The 20,749-nt window shown below is 35.1% G+C and overlaps 1 long non-coding RNA gene across 2 annotated transcripts in view; it reads left to right on the top strand.

Moving 5' to 3' along the window:
- Positions 1-3: 3 nt before the first annotated feature.
- Positions 4-20,749, top strand: part of LOC149783115 (uncharacterized) — a 38,060-nt gene continuing 17,314 nt past the window's right edge. The window contains exons 1-3 of one of the 2 annotated variants that reach the window (XR_016413547.1): positions 4-42; positions 3,676-3,771; positions 8,194-8,663. This is a non-coding gene — a long non-coding RNA (uncharacterized LOC149783115). Of the gene's footprint in view, positions 43-3,675; positions 3,772-8,193; positions 8,664-20,749 lie in introns of those variants that run through there. The other variant, XR_016413548.1, reaches the window with a different exon arrangement.

The following is a 20,749-nucleotide window of genomic DNA, read 5'->3' on the forward strand; positions in this document are numbered from 1 at the left end:
AGAGACGCTTGTCAGCGAGGTTTGTTCAGGTGTTGACATCATGTAACTATTTAGTTTAGATGATTAATGCCATTTTTATGCGAGATATGTAATTATATTGTGATATTTTGTGATAAATGTTCTTCAATGGTTCCTTCACTTTTACATGTCAGACATCTGGAATTGTACAGTAATGATGCACGATGAATTCGAGAAGCCCATTGTGGACTGCACTTTTTTGTTGTTGTTTTTTAATTGAATTTTTCTTTTCTTCAAAATGTATGAACGATCGATATATTTTTATTGCAGATTGAATATGAATTTAAATTAATCGTCAAATATATAATACGAAAGAGACTTTCGCCTGAGAAATATACAATACTGTAGCCCTTGACGCTGTATTATCGCGGTACTTAATGTTTTTATCGGTATATATTAAAACTGTTTTGCTAATGCTGTTTACTTATAATTTGTATAAAGTTTCAGTGACTTTCCCTCTTTATATTCGTATAAAAATAAATCTTTGTCAATCGAAACGCGTAAATGTAAATAAAACGGCATTTGGTAGCTGACCCAGATTAACGTAACATGGGGGAATAACTCTATATATATAGGTATGATAGCACGCAAGTATTATAATAAACATAAATTGCACCTTACCTCTGAGAAGGAATGTCCATGTTTGTACTGGCAGAATATTTCAACAATCAACGAAAGGATCCAATGATCAAATGGAACACACAAATGTAATTAAAGTGGAAATCTATGAACAACAACATTACAAATTAAAAACAATTATTATTTAACTTTATATGAATTTTAAAATGCAATGTGGGCGAGCAAGTATATAATAGCATAAAGCATTATCAGTAAAGAAGAATTAGACTAGCAACATAAAATAAAAATTCAACCTCAGTTAATTATAAAATATGACTAGAAATTCAGATGACTAAATTTATGTTAATGTAAACGTGAATGAATATACTAGTGTGTTTTTATAATCATGTGTGTTATTATAAGCATACAGGATTATGCCTGTGTGTTAACTTATTATAAGCATGCAGGATTATACCTTTATTATTATTAACATGCAGGATTATACCTGTTGTTATTATTAACATGCAGGATTATACCTGTGTTATTATTAACATGCAGGATTATACCTGTGTTATTATTAACATGCAGGATTATACCTTTAATATTATAAGCATGCAGGATTATACCTTTATTATTATAAGCATGCAGGATTATACCTGTGTTATTATTAACATGCAGGATTATACCTTTATTAGTATAAGCATGCAGGATTATACCTGTGTGTTATTATAAGCATGCAGGATTATACATGTGTGTTATTATAAACATGCAGGATTATACATTTGTTATTATAAGCATGCAGGATTATACCTTTGTGTTGTTATAATGATGAAGGATTTATACCTTTGGAGTAATATAATCATGCAGGATTATACCAGTGTGTTATTATAAGCATGCAGGATTATACATTTGTTATTTTAAGCATGCAGGATTATACCTTTGTGTTGTTATAATGATGCAGGATTATACCTGTGTGTTATTATAAGCATGCAGGATTATACCTGTGTTATTGTTAACATGCAGGATTATACATTTGTTATTATAAGCATGCATGATTATACATTTGTGTTGTTATAATGATGCAGGATTATACCTTTGGAGTATTATAATCATGCAGGATTATACCTGTTATTATAAGCATGCAGGATTATACATGTGTGTACAGGATTACATGTGTGTTATTATAAGAATGCAGGATTATACTTGTGTATTAGTATAAGCATGCATGATTATATCGTGTGTTATTATAAGCATGCATGAATATACCTGTGTGTTATTATAAGCATGCCGGATTAGCATCCCACTCAAAATTTCCCTGCCTGTTACTTCAATAGTGTAGCTAGTAAACAGCTGGCTTCACAGTATCAGCACTTCATATTTCTGTCAATAGGCTGTCTAATGTCAGTACTAAGTCTTGACCAGTATCAGCAATAGTGCAAGTTTAATAATCCCACTGCAGTTACAGCTTTTTGATTGCAACTTATACAACAATTAACATGCACATAGCACCCCCAACATAAATGTACAAATATAAAAAATGGGGTGGCAGGGGTCAGAGGAAACTCGGACTACTTCATCTTCTGTAAGGTACTGACCATTTAATTGGGTGGGGTGGGGTGGAGAAGGGCTGTGATTTTCTTGTGACTTGACAAATTTAATTTTCTTTTAGCTCAAGATAATTAATCTTTTTCTTAATCATGGATATAATATGGTGCTAATTGGCTATAAATCGGAGGAAGGTATTTTTTCCAGTTATTAAAAGATGGAATTAAAGAAAAAGTGTCAGGCTTCTTCCCAAGAACATTTAATTGTTGGTACCTAATATAATTGCGTTATACCACGGTACATATTGCAGAATGTTGAAAAATACCATGGTACAAACTTTTTTGCATGAATTCTGACTGGTTGAACATCAAATTCTGCTTTACTAAAAATCTGCAAGAAATTCTTTAGAAATTTTGAGACTGCTGTGATGTCACATCATGACTGTTTTTGTGGTGCTGTGTAGAATGGCATTATCACTCTTATGATCTCACAGAGAAGGCCATCATGACTGTCCTTGTGTCATATTTGCTATTTTTCAAAAAACTGTTGAAGTATTGTGTTACAATAGGGATAATAATCCTGTATCTAAGAATTTCAGGACATTAATTTGGTTTAACTGTAGCAAAAACCCATTTTTATGGCTTCACTGACACATGGCCATTATAGCTAAATTAATGACTGCAATATCACCATTAACATCCTGAAATCCTTCAATGCATGGCTGTTATAATTGATGTGATTCACACTTGATCTTTAATAAAAAACATATCAGTAAGAAATAGCTACTGTAATTACCTATGTATTTACCTGCACCCAAAAAATGCAAACAGTTATGCCTGATATGACTCTGCCATATTTACCTATGTATTTACCCACACCCAAAAATTGAAACAGTTATGCCTGATATGACTTTGCTGTAATTACCTATGTATTTACCCACACCCAAAAATGCAAACAGTTATGCCTGATATGACTGATGTAATTACCTATGTATTTAACCACACCCAAAAATGCAAATAGTTATGCCTGATGTGACTTTCCTGTAATACCTCTGTATTTACCCCCACCCAGATACAGTTATGCCTGATATGACTTTGCCATAATTACCTATGTATTTACCCACACCCAAATCCAAACAGTTATATGACTGTTGTTAGTGGACTGGCAGGGTCCATACTGTTTGTTCAACCAGTAATTTCAAAAAATACTGTTGAACCTTATCTTCCTGATAACATATCTGGGTCTGTGCAATGTATAGTTGCATATGCATAAAGTATATTTGAATCTGCACTAAATGTGTACCCTGCCAACATGATAATCACGACTCGTAGAGCAAAACAGAGATGGAATATACAAATTTGTTTCATTTCCTTTCCTTATAGGGAGGGGGCAGAAATGCATTTTATTTACTGATTTAATTGCTCTCTAAATGCAAAGTACATGTACCTAACATAATATGGATAATTACACCAATTTTAAGCTGTCAGCGTTGAATTGAACCGACTTGTTGAATTATGAAATGGAAATGAGCATTCAAATTTCTCTTCAATACAGTCCAAAATGGCAGGCATGATCCAGGGAAGAGAACTACTAGTATATGATTTTCTGAAGGGAAGAGGTGTGGATACAACTAAAATGGAGGAAGAGAAGGTAGGGTTGTGTTGTTATTCAATTTACTGGTTTCAGCCTTTGACAGTAGTTAAAACATGCATCAAAAATTTTGAAAATTTGACTTGTTTAGACTCTTTAAACTGTTCAAGAGAAATTAACTGCATGATAAGTATATTCCAATGTTATTTCTATACTTTGTAAAGCTTGTCACTCAGAAATCTTGATACACTTGTCAAGCCTTGCTTTTGTTGTCAACTTTTTTGTCTTTTCAAGAGCTCCCATTGTTACTTCCAACAATACAATTTTTTGTGCATCTCTCCCAAGAATTGGGATCTTTTTAAAATCACAAAACATGTACTACTGGGAACATTTAATTCATTGGCTTTTGGTTTTCCTATCCTGCATAACTCAAGTAATTGTTCTTGCAGTTTCTTTCATATATCCCATAATATTATAAAGATTTATCAATAGTTTAAACCAAAATTAGTTATATTATTTTGTTCTTGTTCTGCACAAAAGTTTATATTTTTTTAGTAACAGTCATGGTAATACTTGAGGCTTTTTTAGAGCGAATCCTTAATGTGACATCACAGTCATTAAATGTATATGTTTATTTATGTTACATCGAATTACAGATTTTTTTCTCTTTTAAAGGATACAAATCATTTGCAGCTTATTTACATAGCAAACATGTCAACAAATTACAGTACTGAAAAGTATATTCCCTTTTCAAAAAAATTATGTCATAGAAACTATGATTCTATTCATTAGAAGTAAATTAGTATGTCACTAATGATATTTGACTCAAAGCATAGCATGGCAGGCAGGTCTCTGGCCAGGCGTTCGGTTTAAGTGATTCATAACAACATTGTGTGTAACAGTCATCAGTATGTATTGTGAACTATCCAAATGGCTAATTAAAAGAGATATTCTAATTAATGAAAGAATCAATATCCATAACTAAGAAAATGAAGAATTTGTCTGCTGTTTTGTCAGATCATAAGTGATGCACATATCTTGAATAGTCAGAATACTTAATAGGCTTACATAAAAACTGGCTTTGTCTATGATTAAAATGTCATCTGGTAAGGAAAAAGGTAAAATTACAGTTCTGATCAAGTAAGATATGGATATCAGTGGAATGAAAGAAAAATTCTAGCAAGGAAGATTTTAAAACTTCTGATTCAGATATTTGAAAATAAAAATTCTGAAGCCACCAACATAAATTTGGACTGGCAGGTGGCCCTAATTAATATAGAATCATCTTATAGAAAAAGAGAGAAAGTTATGTAAACATTTTTATTGAACAAATAATTATGTAATAAGTATCTTCAGGAAATGATATAACTTATGTATTTTAATTATGACCTGATGGTCATATATTTTCTTACTTATATCTAAATGTTAGAGGCTCTGACTATAGATACCATCAGAGGGAGCCACTGCAGTTAACTATAGATACCATGGGGGGGGGCACTGTTGCTACATAGTTAGCAAGCTAGTCTCAGAGTCAGTGGGTTGTGAGTTTGAAACCCGTCTAGACCAGCTCCAGTTAATTTTTGTAAGTCGAGGCAATTTACTCCTGTTTTCTTAACAGTCAATAGTTTGATATGTACAAGTGCCATTTCAAATAAAAATCAATCTCAGTCAAAAAAGTAATTTGCATTGGCTACCAGTAATGTTTGACAAATTCAAATCTTGCATTGCTTGCCAAGTCATCATTGCCCCAGATAAGCTGTGAATCAATGTATATGACTCAATAAAAAGTTTCATACAGGGTTTTTTCTTTGAATATACCACATTTGTAAGCATTTTTTTCTTTCACTTAAAAGATTGATGTCTCTATGTATACACTGGTTTAAACAAAGACCGAATTTAAACATTAAGTTTAATATTATTACATGGTGTCATACATCATTGATAGAATAAATTTAAAAAAGCAAATACTTATGATGTAAACAAGTACAGTAAACTAGTCCAACTTAAACCAGTCCAGCTTAAACCAGCCCTTGTTCTATAGTCTCAGTTGATAGGGTGTTTGCTTGTTTGTTTCTTGCATAAAATCAATTGTTCAGATAATATCAAACACTAAAAATGTCAGGAAAACAAGGGAGAAAATCTTTGAAGCCTGAAATTCTTCTGAAAATTTCAACAATCTTTAGGAGTTTTTTTTCATCAGTACATGTAGTGAGAAGTCTTTTCTCAGATGTAGCTGATAAATTTGTTGAATCAGACTCTGTTACATCATCCAAAAATATGAGGGAAGCAAAAACTAAGAAACATGATTTTTGGAGACAGCCCTTACCATGCTTGGAAGTAATTGATGTAAATGATACTGAGAAGAGGCTGAGATGTATGCATTGTACCAAATACTAAGTGAAAAATGTTTGGTCTGATGAAGGTTCACCAAATGTAAAGAGGTTCTTGATAGAGGGAATGCCTCCAAGAATCATATGAGTGCAGAGAAATTGATTTTGCTTGATTGTGATTATCATTTAAAATTGAAAAATACCCCATTATTTTAGTAAAAATTGAACTTCACTCAGTTCATTTTAATTTTATGAGTGAAATACCCAATAGGTCCCAAAAGTAATCTAGTGCACTGAGTAACATTTGTATTTATTTATTTATTTATTTAACTTTTTATGCTTCTTTGGAGTAAATGTAACTCTTTGTGGAGATGGGGTTCAAAAGGTCAGACATCTTTCTCACAGTTAGTTAAGAATCATATAACAGCTGCATTTGCTTACAGGGATCAGCTATACCAGATTGATAGTTTATCACACACGCATGCATGCACACACAACACACACATGCACACACACACACACACAATTGGAGGGAGAGATCTGTCCATCACACTTTGTTGTAGGCAAGATAGAAGAAAACTATTGAGCTTGGTCAGACCATATTGGACATTCAAATAATTTGATTGGATGCCATGACCTGATTAGGTTCCAGTGACTGTGACCTTATTTTAAAACGTTTTAAACATTCACTGAATCATTTTAAACAAAGGCATTTTTGACCAGACATTGTTAGCACATTTACATAAAAAATCACTTGAGGTTCATGAATAAAATTTGGTAGGCATATTTTCTTTATATATTATTATGTAAATGACACAATTAGATTTTCAGGCCATTGTAGCAATTTACACATTTTAAAAGGTTTCGTAGCTATACTGTTAATAGACCAGAAAAGCTTATGGGATGGTCTATTGTCTATCGTCTAAATGACCATCTGTCCATTAGGACATTTGTTATTGCTACTCTTCTTAACTACTTGAAGGATTGCCATTAAACTTTACACACACATTAATTACATGATCAAGTTGGTCTTGATTAAAATGATGCCACTTGGACATCCAAAAGAATATGGCCACCATACTGTCACTAATCCTGCTGAATAGATGGTCACTTAAACATGGGATTTTCACCAAGACTTCTTATGATATCTAGTTGGTCCTAAAGGAAAATGGTGCTGATATGACTTCCAATATGGCCACCATAGCAGCCATCTTAAACATTTTATCGTTACTTCTCCTGAATGGAAAGTCATAATGACATCAGGTTTTCACCGAAACACTTCTTATCATGTCTAATTGGCTCAGACTAAACATGTGCCAAGTAATGTTTTTAGAAGCTATCTTGAAAATCTTGTTGTCATTACTTCTTCTGAATGGATGGTCATCTCAACATGGGTTTTTACTGAAAGTTTTCTTGTGATGTTTAGATGGTCCTGAATGAAAATGGTTTGAATGTGATGTCCAGTGTGGCCACCATAGCAGCCATCTTGAAAATCTTGTTTTATAGTTATACCTCCAAAGGGAAAATCATATCAACATGGGGTTTCCTCCAGAAGACTTCTTATGATGTAGTGTTGGTCCTAAATTGGTGCCAATCTCATTCTGACATTGGATATATCAACCACAGCAGGTAATTTGAAAATCTTGTTATTGGGGAATAAAGGTTTCGACACTCAGCAGAAATTCTGTTCTGCCAGTAGAGCATAAGTCACATTAAATGACTCTTGTTTGGACTTTAACATTTTTAGTATGAAGTGTTTTATAATTGTTGTTTTTTCAACATTTGGGTTTCTTTTGTGGAGTGAGGTCCACAATTTCTGCCTCCTGGTCCATTGTTTTGACAAATGTCAGACTTGGCTTCACTTTTGAAAAGCTGTTGCTTTTTGTATGCTCCTTTACATTGACTAAACTATTGTATATCATGAGAGGAAGATTAAATATAGATCTGAAAAATCTCCAAGTTTCCATATCAAATTTTTAAAAAAACTATTTTTACACCTTGCTATAGTTTTCCTTCACTCTGTGAAGTACCAGCATCACATAATAATATCAATTGTTGTGATGGTTAGTGGGAAAATTGATATTTATATTTAAAAAAACAACCCATTCTTCTTCTGTTATTCTTCATTCTTGTCATTATTCCAACATTATAGGTTGATGAGTCTGTCATTGCTCTGATGACAGATGAGGATTTAAAGGAATATGTTCCTAAGTATGGTGACAGAATAGCAGTGCTTGCCTTCGTTAGACGTATTGTATCTTCCAAGTCCATGAAGAAAGGAAGCTCAAGTGAGGATAGAAAGCATAATTTTGATGTGGTTGAAAGATCGACTCAGTTCAAAGAAATGTAATGATGCTAGTGAAGACAGTAATCAGTTTCATGGACACTATCTTTCATTACGTACCCGGTAATTGGAAATAGAAATGCAAAGAAGGTACAGAGAAGGTTGGAAGTTGGATGGTTGGATTTTGATCCAGTAACATAGTCTTATAAGCAGGTCAAAACAGCTAATGGTGGTGGTACAAGACAACTTAAACTTGACTTGCACATTGCAATGACAGAATTACTGGAAACAGCAAAGATACTATTCTTTCCTAATGGAGAGTCAATGCGAGGCAAGCTCAAAGAGTTTACATTTGATATCAGTGACTTTAGCAGATGTTCCATTTGTAGTAGCGCCTTTCTGATGTCACTGCGCTATGGGGAATTAGTCACAAGCAAGAGGGTTTCTTCTTTTTCTACCTTTAATGATGTATGTTGCCCCTAGTTCTTCATGCTGACTCCCTGCACTATGTTTGACCTGGTTATTTAAACAATCCTAGCGGACTTCAGAGAAAACATTCCCTGAAGACCTATTCTAAACTAATATTCTGGTCTGATTGTGTTAGGTGCAGACCCTTTATCTAACTCTAATCTACATATCAAAATGCACAGAATCTAAATTTTGTAATCCAAAATAAAGCCATATATGTACTCTCCATACACACTCTTTTCCCACTGATGCTGTGTGTTAGAATTTATAAAAATATTATTTTGAATATGAAATTACTTGTAAACTTTATCCTTTTGAGCAAATTACTTCAAAATTAAACTAAAACTACTCAACTCTATTTTAAGCACCTTATACCTACTAAAAGAGATTCAAATTTCCCTTCAAATGGTCACTAATTTTAATGTTTAAGCATTATGGCAAACTTGCTATAATTGATTTTAATTAGCTTTACAAACACATCTTCCAACTGTTCTACTGACTCCTTTGTTTCAATTTCTCTGGACTGTAACTTGACACCATAGCATTTGAATAGCTGCTGGTAACCTAGTATTGACCCCAAATCTCTGCCTCTAAATCTAACTGTGACTGTAGAGTTACTCCTCTATCATAGACATACTGTTATTAAATTTATGTAGAGAATTTAGAAAATTTATACACAAATATATCTTTCCTTCTAAAACTAATATAAATACCATAGCACCTGAAATAACTAAATTTAGCCCTATAATATGTCCCTCCGGCCCAGCAAAATTTGGTCCCCAAATTTTTATAACATACTATTGTTTTTGTCAAATTATTGAATAAATTGGATTTAGACATGTATTTCATAATGTTTTATGTGGCATCAGTGTTCACACACACTTCCTTGCACACTACAAACCTACAAAATCTACTCCCTAAATAGAATTTACATTCCATAGTGCAGGGTATTAAGGTACAAAAATATTGCGATTTATTACAATCTTTTCAGTTAGAAACAGAAATAACTTTATAATCCCAAGAGGTCTTATGGATGCTAATTTTAGGTAAATATCTTGATACATGTATATGTAAAATAATTTCAAACACTTAATTATTAATCACACTAATAATTTATATATCATCTTTGTCTACCAAAAGTCACATGAACAACAGTTCCATAAATGTCTGACTTCTCACCGATCTACAGTACTTTGTATAATGTTCCATGAATGTCACTTCGCTTTGAATGTAATCTGCAGGTATCACAAGGATTTCAAGATTTTCTTGAACTGAATAAGAACTGGCACTAACATTGTGCCATAGACTGCTTTTAAAATTACAGTAGTTATTTGTTTGCAAAGAATAATCCATTTGGAATGTGCAACATAGCTGTCAATTGTCCAAGTGTGGGATTTATACATCTGTTCTGCTATACCATAGGAAGGAAGATGTGCAGGATAGATATGGAAGAAAAGGTTGATAGGAAAGTATAGCACAGCAAAACAAATATAATGAGTCCACCTTTAAGAACTAATTGATCAAGTCCCTTTGGAATCTTCACTTTGCATACTTTCTTCTCTTTCCTTTTTGTGTCTTTGTTACATGAAATTCCCGGAGCAAAAACTGCGGTAAAGCTTCTTCAGGTTCCCATGTAGTCTTGGGGAAGTCTTGCCATTTAACCCTATAAACACGCTTGCCACGATGCCGACTACAGGCTAGAATTTGATCAACAATACCCCATTCTTCTTTTGACTGCGCTGTTGTAGGTTCATCTGATGCCAAGTGCTTGGAAGATGAATCTGTTGTAGGTGCTGGAATATCAGTTGTCTTGTTGTGAACTGGTTTAATTGAGGGTTTGCTACCATATGTTTCAGTCTGTAAAGATGTTTGTGTGTCCTTTGGTGTTGTGGTCTCCTGATGTGTAGCTATTTGTGTAGTATGGTCCAAAAACTCGTTTCTGTTGTCAGGGCTGAAATATTGTTTTAGTCTGTTTGCATGGACCAATGATCTTTGTAGTTTGTGATTATCACAATCACGTAACTTGTATGTATGATTGGGCCCAATGTCACTGATATACCATGGTCCTGTCCATTTCTTGTGTAATTTAGATGATCTCCCTTTTGGTACTTTTGGATTGTGCATCCATACTTGTTGTCCTAGTTGGAAAGAGGGTTCTTGAGCATGCGTATCATAATATTCTTTATATTTTTGTTGAGAGTTCTGGATGTTGTCTTGGGCGACTTGTCTAGTTATTTCCATCAGTGTTTTTAGCTTTTGTAAATAGGTTGCTGTTGTGTCCTTTACTGACTTCTCTGTATTTGTAGGATCAGCAAGAGAAACATCTAGTGGAGCTCTCATTTCTCTCCCAAAGACTAATTCATATGGAGAGAATCCCGTTGAGTTGGTGCATGGTGTCTTGCGGTAAGCCATTAGGATTCCTGGTAACAAATCGACCCAGTTTTGTTGCGCTTTGTCAATATAGGTACGCATAGATTGGGCTAATGTTCTGTTGAATCTCTCACATGTAGAGTTGGTTTCTGGATGGTAGCTTGATGTATGGAAGCGTTTAATATTCATTTTCTTACAGAGTTCCGATATGATATGCGACAGGAAGTTCTGGCCACGGTCAGATACTAGAGCTGTAGGAGCTCCTTAACGGCAAATTATTTCCTTGTACAACATATCAGCTATTTCAGTCGCTTCTTGCGATTGTAATGGAAATGCTTCCACAAACCTGCTGAAACTGTCCACACACAACAAGATATACTGGTATTTCTCTTTGTTTATTGTTAATGGACCAAGAATATCCATATGCCAGCGTTCAAATACTCCAACTGATGGCATAGGGTGTAGGGGTGCCTTTGTAGAGTGAGATGGCTGTTTGGCTTGTTGGCATTCCTCACAGGTTTTAACATAGTCTTTTATCTGTGCATACATTTTTGGCCAATAGTACCTTGACTGTATTGTTGCATAAGTTCTGTCAAAGCCTTGATGACCTCCTCCTGTTAAGGAATCATGACAGTTATGTAGAATTTCATGGCGTAATCCGGTAGGAATGGCTAACTGTTGTTTAATGCGGATTTCTTTAGGAAGTTTCTTTGCCCGTCTGTCCCATAAATGGTACAGAAGTCCATCAAGCATGGTGTATTGCTCACTTTCAGCCACTGTCCTTGCTGCTTTTGTTGAGTCACTAGGCAGTTGGCCTGTTTCTAGGTAGCACTTAATTGGGGCCAAGTCAGGACACAGGGACTGAGCCTGTTTGATTTCCTCCCCTCTGTTGGAAATGAAAGCTGATACTAGCTGCTTATTTGCTGTCTGGTCTACTATACTGTACACAGAGACTGGTTGAGATTGTACCCTGCTGGGGAAGCATGGAGGGTCACATTCCAAGGTCACCATTGAAGGTTCATTGTTGTTTATAAATAAAATACTCAAGTCAGTTTCATCTTCACTATAAGCAGTGTCATTGTTGTTTATTGCTTCTCTGTATGGAATCCTTGATAAAGAGTCTGCGTTGGTATGCTTGACACCACTTTTGTGAATGACTTCATAATTAAATCCCTGTAATAACATACTCCAGCGACCCAAGCGTCCTGTTGGATTTTTAATGTCCTTAAGGTATTTTAGGGCTGCGTGATCCGTGACCACAGTGAATTTCTGGTGTTCAAGAAAGTGTCTATAATACCGTACTCCTTCCACTAGGGCTAAACCTTCTCTATCAGATACACCCCATTTTGTTTCAAATATACGAAGTGCTCTGCCTCCGTAAGAAATTGGATGTTCCTTGCCCCGGTCGTCTTTTTGACTGAGAATGTAAGATATGGCTTGTCCCGAAGCATCTGTTGAGAGAATAAAAGGTTTGTCCATGTTTGGGTAAGCTAAGACAGGTGTTGAAGTCAGAGCTGTTTTCAGTTTGTTAAAAGCTGATTCGCATTTATCAGTCCACTGAAATTTTACATCCTTTTTGAGAAGATTGTTCAAGGGTGCACATATATTACTATAGTTTTTCACAAACCGTCTGTAGTAATTGCATAAACCCAGGAAACTTCTGAGATCTCGTGCATTTTTCGGTCTTGGAAAGTCTGATACTATATTGGTCTTATCCAAGTCCACTTCTACTCCATCTTTGGAAATAACGTGTCCCAAATATTTGACTCTTTTTATTGCAAACCGACATTTTGAGGGTTTCAATTTAAGATTGGCTTTACGCAGTCTATCAAATACTTCTTGCAAATGAGAGAAATGTTCCTCTAAGGTGCGACTATACACCAGCACATCATCAATGTAACACAGAACATGTTTATAGGCTATACCTTGCAATAGTTTTGTCATGGTAAGCTGGAAACTCATGGGTGAATTGGACAATCCAAACGGAAGCTTTTTGAATGCATAACAACCATCGGCTATGACAAATGTACTCTTTTCTCTAGTTTCTGGATCAAGCTTGATTTGCCAGAAGCCAGAAAACATGTCCAGCACTGAAAAATATACTGCGGAAGATTGGCCTATGCTATCCATCATGTCATCAAAACGTGGAAGAGGAAATACTTCTGGTTTTGTAAGCTTGTTTAGTTTCCTGTAGTCAACAGCGAATCTGTATTCTCCTGATTTCTTCTTCACAAGAACCACTGGACTTTGCCATGGTGATGTAGATGGTTCAATGATATCGTACTTTAACATTTCTTTAACTTGTCTGTCAATTTCTGCCTTTTGTATGGGGTTGGTTCTGTAGAACCTTTGCCTAACAGGTTTCTCATTGCCGGTGTCAATTTTATGTTGATAGATATCTGTACATCCTAATTCTGACAAGTCCACCGCAAACACATCTCTATTTCTCCCAATAAATTCCTGGAAATACAATTTTTCATCTGAAGTCAAATCAGAGTCTGACAAATCAAAGCCAAGGTCTTGTGCAAGTTTTACAAATTTATCCCTTTCAGAACTGTCAGCTGTGTGTGTGCAGTTCACAGTAGAAGGCTCTTCTGGTAATATATTAGGTTCATAATCAGGCTGTGTAATGTCATCAGTTTCAAGAATTTCAACAGTTGCTACTGTTTTACCAGGTCTTAAGCTTATATCTTTGTTTGTGGGGTTTAGTAAACGAAATCGTCCTCTGCCTCCTTGAACTTTATCTATCGCTCTTGCACCAAGTAACTGGGTTGTGGAGGGTAAGTGTGACACAGGTTGTAACAATATATTGTCCCTTGGGCAGTTTTTAATTTCCACTGGAATCTCACATTCAGATTGTGCCGGCACTACAATCCTGGCAACCGTTCTAGCAAGGCTTATTTTCTGTTTACGTTCACTTTTTAAGGCAGACACTGTTAATCCATCATACAGGGATATTGTTTTAGAGTTCAAGTCTATTGTTGCTCTCTTGCTTTCTAAGAAGTCCATGCCCAGAATAAGGTCACAATGTAAATGTTTAAAAACATGGAAACTGTGTGGAACTGTAAGTCGGTTGATTTTGAGGTCTAGAGTTACACATCCAATAGGCTTTTGTTGATCGCCATTAACCCCAATGATGAAGGGAATTTTGGGTGGTTCCAAATCAAAATTACTGTCCAAACACTGCAGTTGTCTGCATGAAATGCATGAAAGTGCTGCTTCTGTATCAATTAGTGCTGTTGTTTTTGTGTTATTGATAATCAGTGCTAAGTGATTTCTGTTAATGTCAGATGTGATTGTATCCTGTATGCTACTGAGATTTGATTGCAGCATTTTCTGACTGTGATGGAATTTTAATTTCTCTAGTCATGTTGTTGACTGAGTCCGTGAAGCTGATCTGCACACTACTGCAAAATGGTTAAATTTTCCACATTTATGGCATTGTTTGCCATTTGCTGGGCATCTCTGCTTTGCGTGACCAGGAAATCTTCCACACCATCCACAAACCTCTGGTTGCTGCCTGGTGTGGTTGTTCCCTTGTCCCCTTTCTTTCAATGAATGTTTGAATTCCGGCTTGGATGACACTGCCACTGACATTGCTTCAAGTTTTTCTTCCAGTCTCTGAATAGCTGCTACAAGTGTTTGTTGCTCTTTAGTGCTGTCTGTCATAGTGACTTCAGCGAGTCTTGCACTTTGACGGAGATCATCAGTCGTTTCTGGATTCTGTTGTAAGACGAATTGTCGTATATGTGGCTTTAGTCCATTGATTATGATATGCTTGATTTGTGTCTGTGGTAGTTCTAGCTCAGTTCCCTTAGCAACTATATATGCAATAAAATCTTCCACTTTCTCGTTTGTACCTTGTAATGTTTGATACAGAGCTGCAGTTCTCTGCCACTGCACTCTTTCATCTGGCCCATATCGAATGATAAATTCTTTCTGGAGCAAGCTCAAGTCATCCTTTATATTTTGTGCCAGTGACATATACCAGCGCAATGCGTTATCTGTTAACAGTAGTGGTAGGGTTGCTTTTGCCTTGTTGTCATTTAGTCCCTTAGTTGTTGTAAGAAGTTGGAAACGTGTCAACCATAACTTTGCATCTTGGCTTCCATCACCCGAAAAAGGTGGCATGAGACTGAAATCCATGCAGCTTCTATCCATTTTGATGCAGTAGAATCACAAGAATCAAAGGCACATATAGATCTCTAATGACAAATTTTTTACCTGACAGATCACTTCGTAAAATTGTAGAATAAAGTGTAAAGAAAGGTCCTAAAGATGAATATACAAAAATTTTGCTACTTAACTTTCATATGGAGTCAGCACAGTCTAAAATAAAATGGAATTCCCCAAAATCCAGTAAAAGTTTTAGAATACAATTTAACACAACATTTCCATTTTAAATTCTCCACCAAACTGTAGTAGCGCCTTTCTGATGTCACTGCGCTATGGGGAATTAGTCACAAGCAAGAGGGTTTCTTCTTTTTCTACCTTTAATGATGTATGTTGCCCCTAGTTCTTCATGCTGACTCCCTGCACTATGTTTGACCTGGTTATTTAAACAATCCTAGCGGACTTCAGAGAAAACATTCCCTGAAGACCTATTCTAAACTAATATTCTGGTCTGATTGTGTTAGGTGCAGACCCTTTATCTAACTCTAATCTACATATCAAAATGCACAGAATCTAAATTTTGTAATCCAAAATAAAGCCATATATGTACTCTCCATACACACTCTTTTCCCACTGATGCTGTGTGTTAGAATTTATAAAAATATTATTTTGAATATGAAATTACTTGTAAACTTTATCCTTTTGAGCAAATTACTTCAAAATTAAACTAAAACTACTCAACTCTATTTTAAGCACCTTATACCTACTAAAAGAGATTCAAATTTCCCTTCAAATGGTCACTAATTTTAATGTTTAAGCATTATGGCAAACTTGCTATAATTGATTTTAATTAGCTTTACAAACACATCTTCCAACTGTTCTACTGACTCCTTTGTTTCAATTTCTCTGGACTGTAACTTGACACCATAGCATTTGAATAGCTGCTGGTAACCTAGTATTGACCCCAAATCTCTGCCTCTAAATCTAACTGTGACTGTAGAGTTACTCCTCTATCATAGACATACTGTTATTAAATTTATGTAGAGAATTTAGAAAATTTATACACAAATATATCTTTCCTTCTAAAACTAATATAAATACCATAGCACCTGAAATAACTAAATTTAGCCCTATAATACATTCCTCAAGAAAAAACTTCAGAGGAAGTATATAATGAAACAAAAATGAAATTGTTGCTTGTATATATGGCAACAACTAGGAGAAACACCTCAGTTGGAAATGATGAGACTAAGGAGAATGAATCCTCAGACCTTACCACCAATAAAGAAGCATCAGAAGTTCAAAGAAACTTACACTTGGGACAGGTACCAGAACTTGGCAGAATAAACTAGCACTGATATAGTTTCCAATGATTCTTCATTTGATGATGCCTTATTACTCCTAGGACAGGCCCCAGGTCTGAATATCTCTAGATTATGTTGCTTGCCTGCCAGTGTTTGCTTTATCTGTCATCACCTTGTTATAAGCAAGTGCGACTTTCACTCATGTCAAATATCATTGCTTTTAGACTCCCAGCTAACTGTCCAGTTATAATGCCCCTATTTCAGTTCCCTGTGTTTGAAAGCTAGCTTTAAATATGGGATTTCTATATTTATTGTATTGGGCATAATAAATGGTATGTCTATATTTTGTACCAAAATAAGATTAGCTGACTGTTGTTGTGATGTATTTGATTGACAGATCCTTCAAATACAATGTCTAAATAGTTTTGTGACTTTTTACAAGAATACTTAGTTTTATCTTGAAGACACGGAGTATGTAATATCATAAGAATTTGAAGAGGAAGAAATGGTAAGAATTCTATATTACCTGCATTCAGTAATTTGTATTATCACTTAGTGTATCACATACATAAACTTTCTATTGTTTCTATTTGAGATACTTTATATATATATATATATATATATATATATATATATATATGGAATTGTAGAAATATAATAGCATTATACCACGGTCATTTGCAAAAGTTTATAGAATTAATGTATCAATCCAGTTTAAGTTCATTGACAGTTCAATAATAATAAGTTAAGTTCAATCTCCAAAATCCACAAAATCAAGAAACCCAGAGTTCATGTCGCTTTAATTCTCATGTTGGTCATTTATTTGTCTAATTGCAGCAAGAAGTAATTAAGGCATAACATTGTCTATGTCCGTAAATTAGAAGTGTATCATCATTAGATAGTAGTACTTTTTTGCCTAATGTATATTATAAGTAGCATAGATAGAGACTATGGTAATTAGCATATATGTTTGTAAATGATCATGGAAGTGTATAAAGCCTTTAATCATACATTGGAGCATAACTGACACCAGCCTTGTGTAAATAGCATTCAGGCAACAAATTGAAGCAATTGATATATGGTCATATGTGTTTGTAGTTTATATTTCTATCCATCTCTCATATCACTGATCAATCATACTTGTAATCTTTTATCTTCCAATACATAAAATCTAGTACCAAAATTCTAACTTTATATTTTATTATCTAGTTTGACAGAATTGTTGACATCAGATAGTTAAATAATTTCATTCTTCAACAGGTTTCCATCTGTATACCATCACTCGAGTCTCTACCTTTCAATAAAATCGAAGATGGAACTTTCATAGCCATAGATGATCTTGTAAAGTTCCTTAAATCTAACCATTCGATTCATGACAAGAAAAAAATTGTGAAGAAAGAAAATATTGTGCAAGAATTACAGCGACATGATACTGGGATAATCCAGAGAGAAGAAAAGAATTTGGTTTCTTTGTCGTCTTTCTTTCGATATATGTTCCATCACTATGATGACTTCCAGGTTTGCAAAGTGGTATGTGATGAACTCTTAGAAAAACAAACACAGTCTATATCTTCAAACAAATGGAATAAATCAACATGGAACCTTTATCAACAACTAGCGTCTGTTGAAATTTTAAGTTTGGGTCTGTATGAAGAAACAATTAATAAGCTACAACTTGAAGGGCTGAAGATTCCATCTTTAATTATTGATTATAAAACACAGCTCACCGACAGCGAATGAAATAAAATTCAATTGTTCGAATGGCATTATAGTTCCTTTTGTAAGAAAGAAGCATCAGACTTTGAAGATGAGCAGGAAAGTAAATGGGAATTCTTTAGATTATGTAAAGAGTTGGCAGAAAAAGGACAAGAACTCAAACAGTTGTGCTTGAAGGTATGTCAACGGAATGTTGCTCGGAAGTTTGCTGCTGACGCAATAAATGGAATTACTATCCATCTTGAAAGTATCCAGCGACCTGAGAAAATAGAAACCGACACAGAAAATGCTCTTAGAGACATACCTGCTCCTCAGTTTCAAAATATTATTTGTTTTCAGTGCACAAATGTGTGTGCACATAAAGCAGGAGTACACATTGGTATCGAATTGCAGGAATTGCAACATAATGTTGAAATGTATGATGATATGTCTCTGATAGTTCGTGCCTCTCTGAAGAAAAGTCACAATGTTTATGTGCCTGTCATACTCTTCTTTCCCAAAGGTTGCCTTCTGCCTGGTGAGCGTTTTCTTGCAAGAAGTCATCTAAAATCTGGAAAACTCCAACACCATTATGCGTCACTTTCATCTTGTCTGGATGACCAAGATCTCCCAGAGGAATATAAAATTCTTGACTCCTTTTGCTTTCAGTGTTTTAAAGAGGAGAAACATTGGCTTGCTGATCCCTTAGATATGAACCACTTTCAAATAATGAGAGAATGGCGCTTGCACGTTCCTTTACCATTCCAGTGTTTATTAGAACAAACACTACTGAACAAAGACAGCCTCAGGCGTCGATCATCAGATGATTTCTACACATCAAAACTATCCTCTTTATATTGCCATTTCGATTCATCACTGAACATACTTAACAGAAATTACAGTGGTCTCATACAAGATATTGTCACAGATGAGTTGTTCATCAACTACTATAACATCACATCTGTTTTTTCCATCACATCAGCTACCAATATGAGTCAAAGTCTACGAAATGGAGACAGACGTCTTAAGAAAGCTGCAGATCCAGACCTTTTGTCACTTTAAAACATATCTGAAACCATATCCACTTTGCTATATAAAAGCAAGTGATGTCTCATCTTCTGAACATTTGGTTTGTCTCAGAGACTGCCATCTTATATTTTTCATCGACAATCTGGTCCAGCTCACCATGAAAACTGACCCACAACCTGGTGAAAGGAGAATAAATCAACTATGCACCCTGCCCATTACAATCAAAGGCATTCCAAAAGATTCAAACGATGTATTAACATGGCATCTTCCACTGTGTGAAGAAAAAGAAGATTGTGCATGCAAGGAAGCACCACCGCTAGAAAAAGAAGATCTAGAATGGGTTCTACTAAAGATGACCTCTGATGAAGAGTGTGCTTTTGAACGTTTTCAGCAGCAAGCCAAATGGGGCCTGAAATACATATGGACAAGACTTACATCATTACAGCCCTTCACAAACATTCTAGGCAAAGCGGCTTCGATGGAACATTCAGAATTTCAGGAAGAAAACATGGATCTAGATTAAAGCTTTTCATCCTTGGCCATTCATGATTTGGAGAAAATGGATAAAATTAGTAATAATGATAGAACTGAAAACTTCCCACTAAACATCTCCAGTGAAGATATAGAGAGCATTAATGGAGCCATTACCTCCATTAGATCAGTTGACAGTAATGGGGATACAATCGAGGATATGAAAAACATCCAGGATGATCCAAATGTATCTTGTGATTTGTTACCATATATTGATGTCAGTGATATAGATGAGGAGGATGTACATCCAATGTATAAAGATAAAATGAATAAAAAAAGAGGAAAAGAAGACGAAGAGGAGGAGGAAGAATATTCAAATATTAGGATAAAAGTTGGTGCTAATAAAGATATTCTCCAAGATGTTCAAGCCCTCCTTGAAGAAATACAGATACCATTTATGACAAACAAAGATGAAACTGTTGTCTGCAGTACTGATAGTAGCATACTAGAGTATCAGGATCTAAACAACACACCATCACCGCCACTATTATTCCGCCATCCTCCACCCTCCAGTGGTAGAGATGACGACATAACCACATTGAAAGTGGTTCTCGACGATTTTTTGGAGAAGGATGAACTGAGTGAAACAAATGATAAGGTTCTGTTTGCACCTGACTACAAGATTGCCAGAAATCTTTTTAAGCTTATAGATAGGAACAAAAAGTATGCAACATTTCTTCCAGAATTTCAGTACTGCACTTGAGAAAGTCTAAAATCATGAATTTAATATCAGCTTATGAAACATCAGGCCTCATTCATATACTGAAAAATATATGAGAGATGATGATATTGAAAAAGACTGCAGTAAATTGGTAAGTATCGAGAACATCGAGACAGCCACGCGAAATGTTTGGCGATTATCAGCAGCTTTGCATATCTCGGTTATCATCACGTTTATCAACTCGCTACCACAT

The sequence above is a fragment of the Sinohyriopsis cumingii genome, chromosome 14 (assembly GCF_028554795.1).
Source record: "Sinohyriopsis cumingii isolate HCF-2022 chromosome 14, ASM2855479v2, whole genome shotgun sequence".
Classification (NCBI taxonomy): Eukaryota; Metazoa; Mollusca; class Bivalvia; order Unionida; family Unionidae; genus Sinohyriopsis; species Sinohyriopsis cumingii.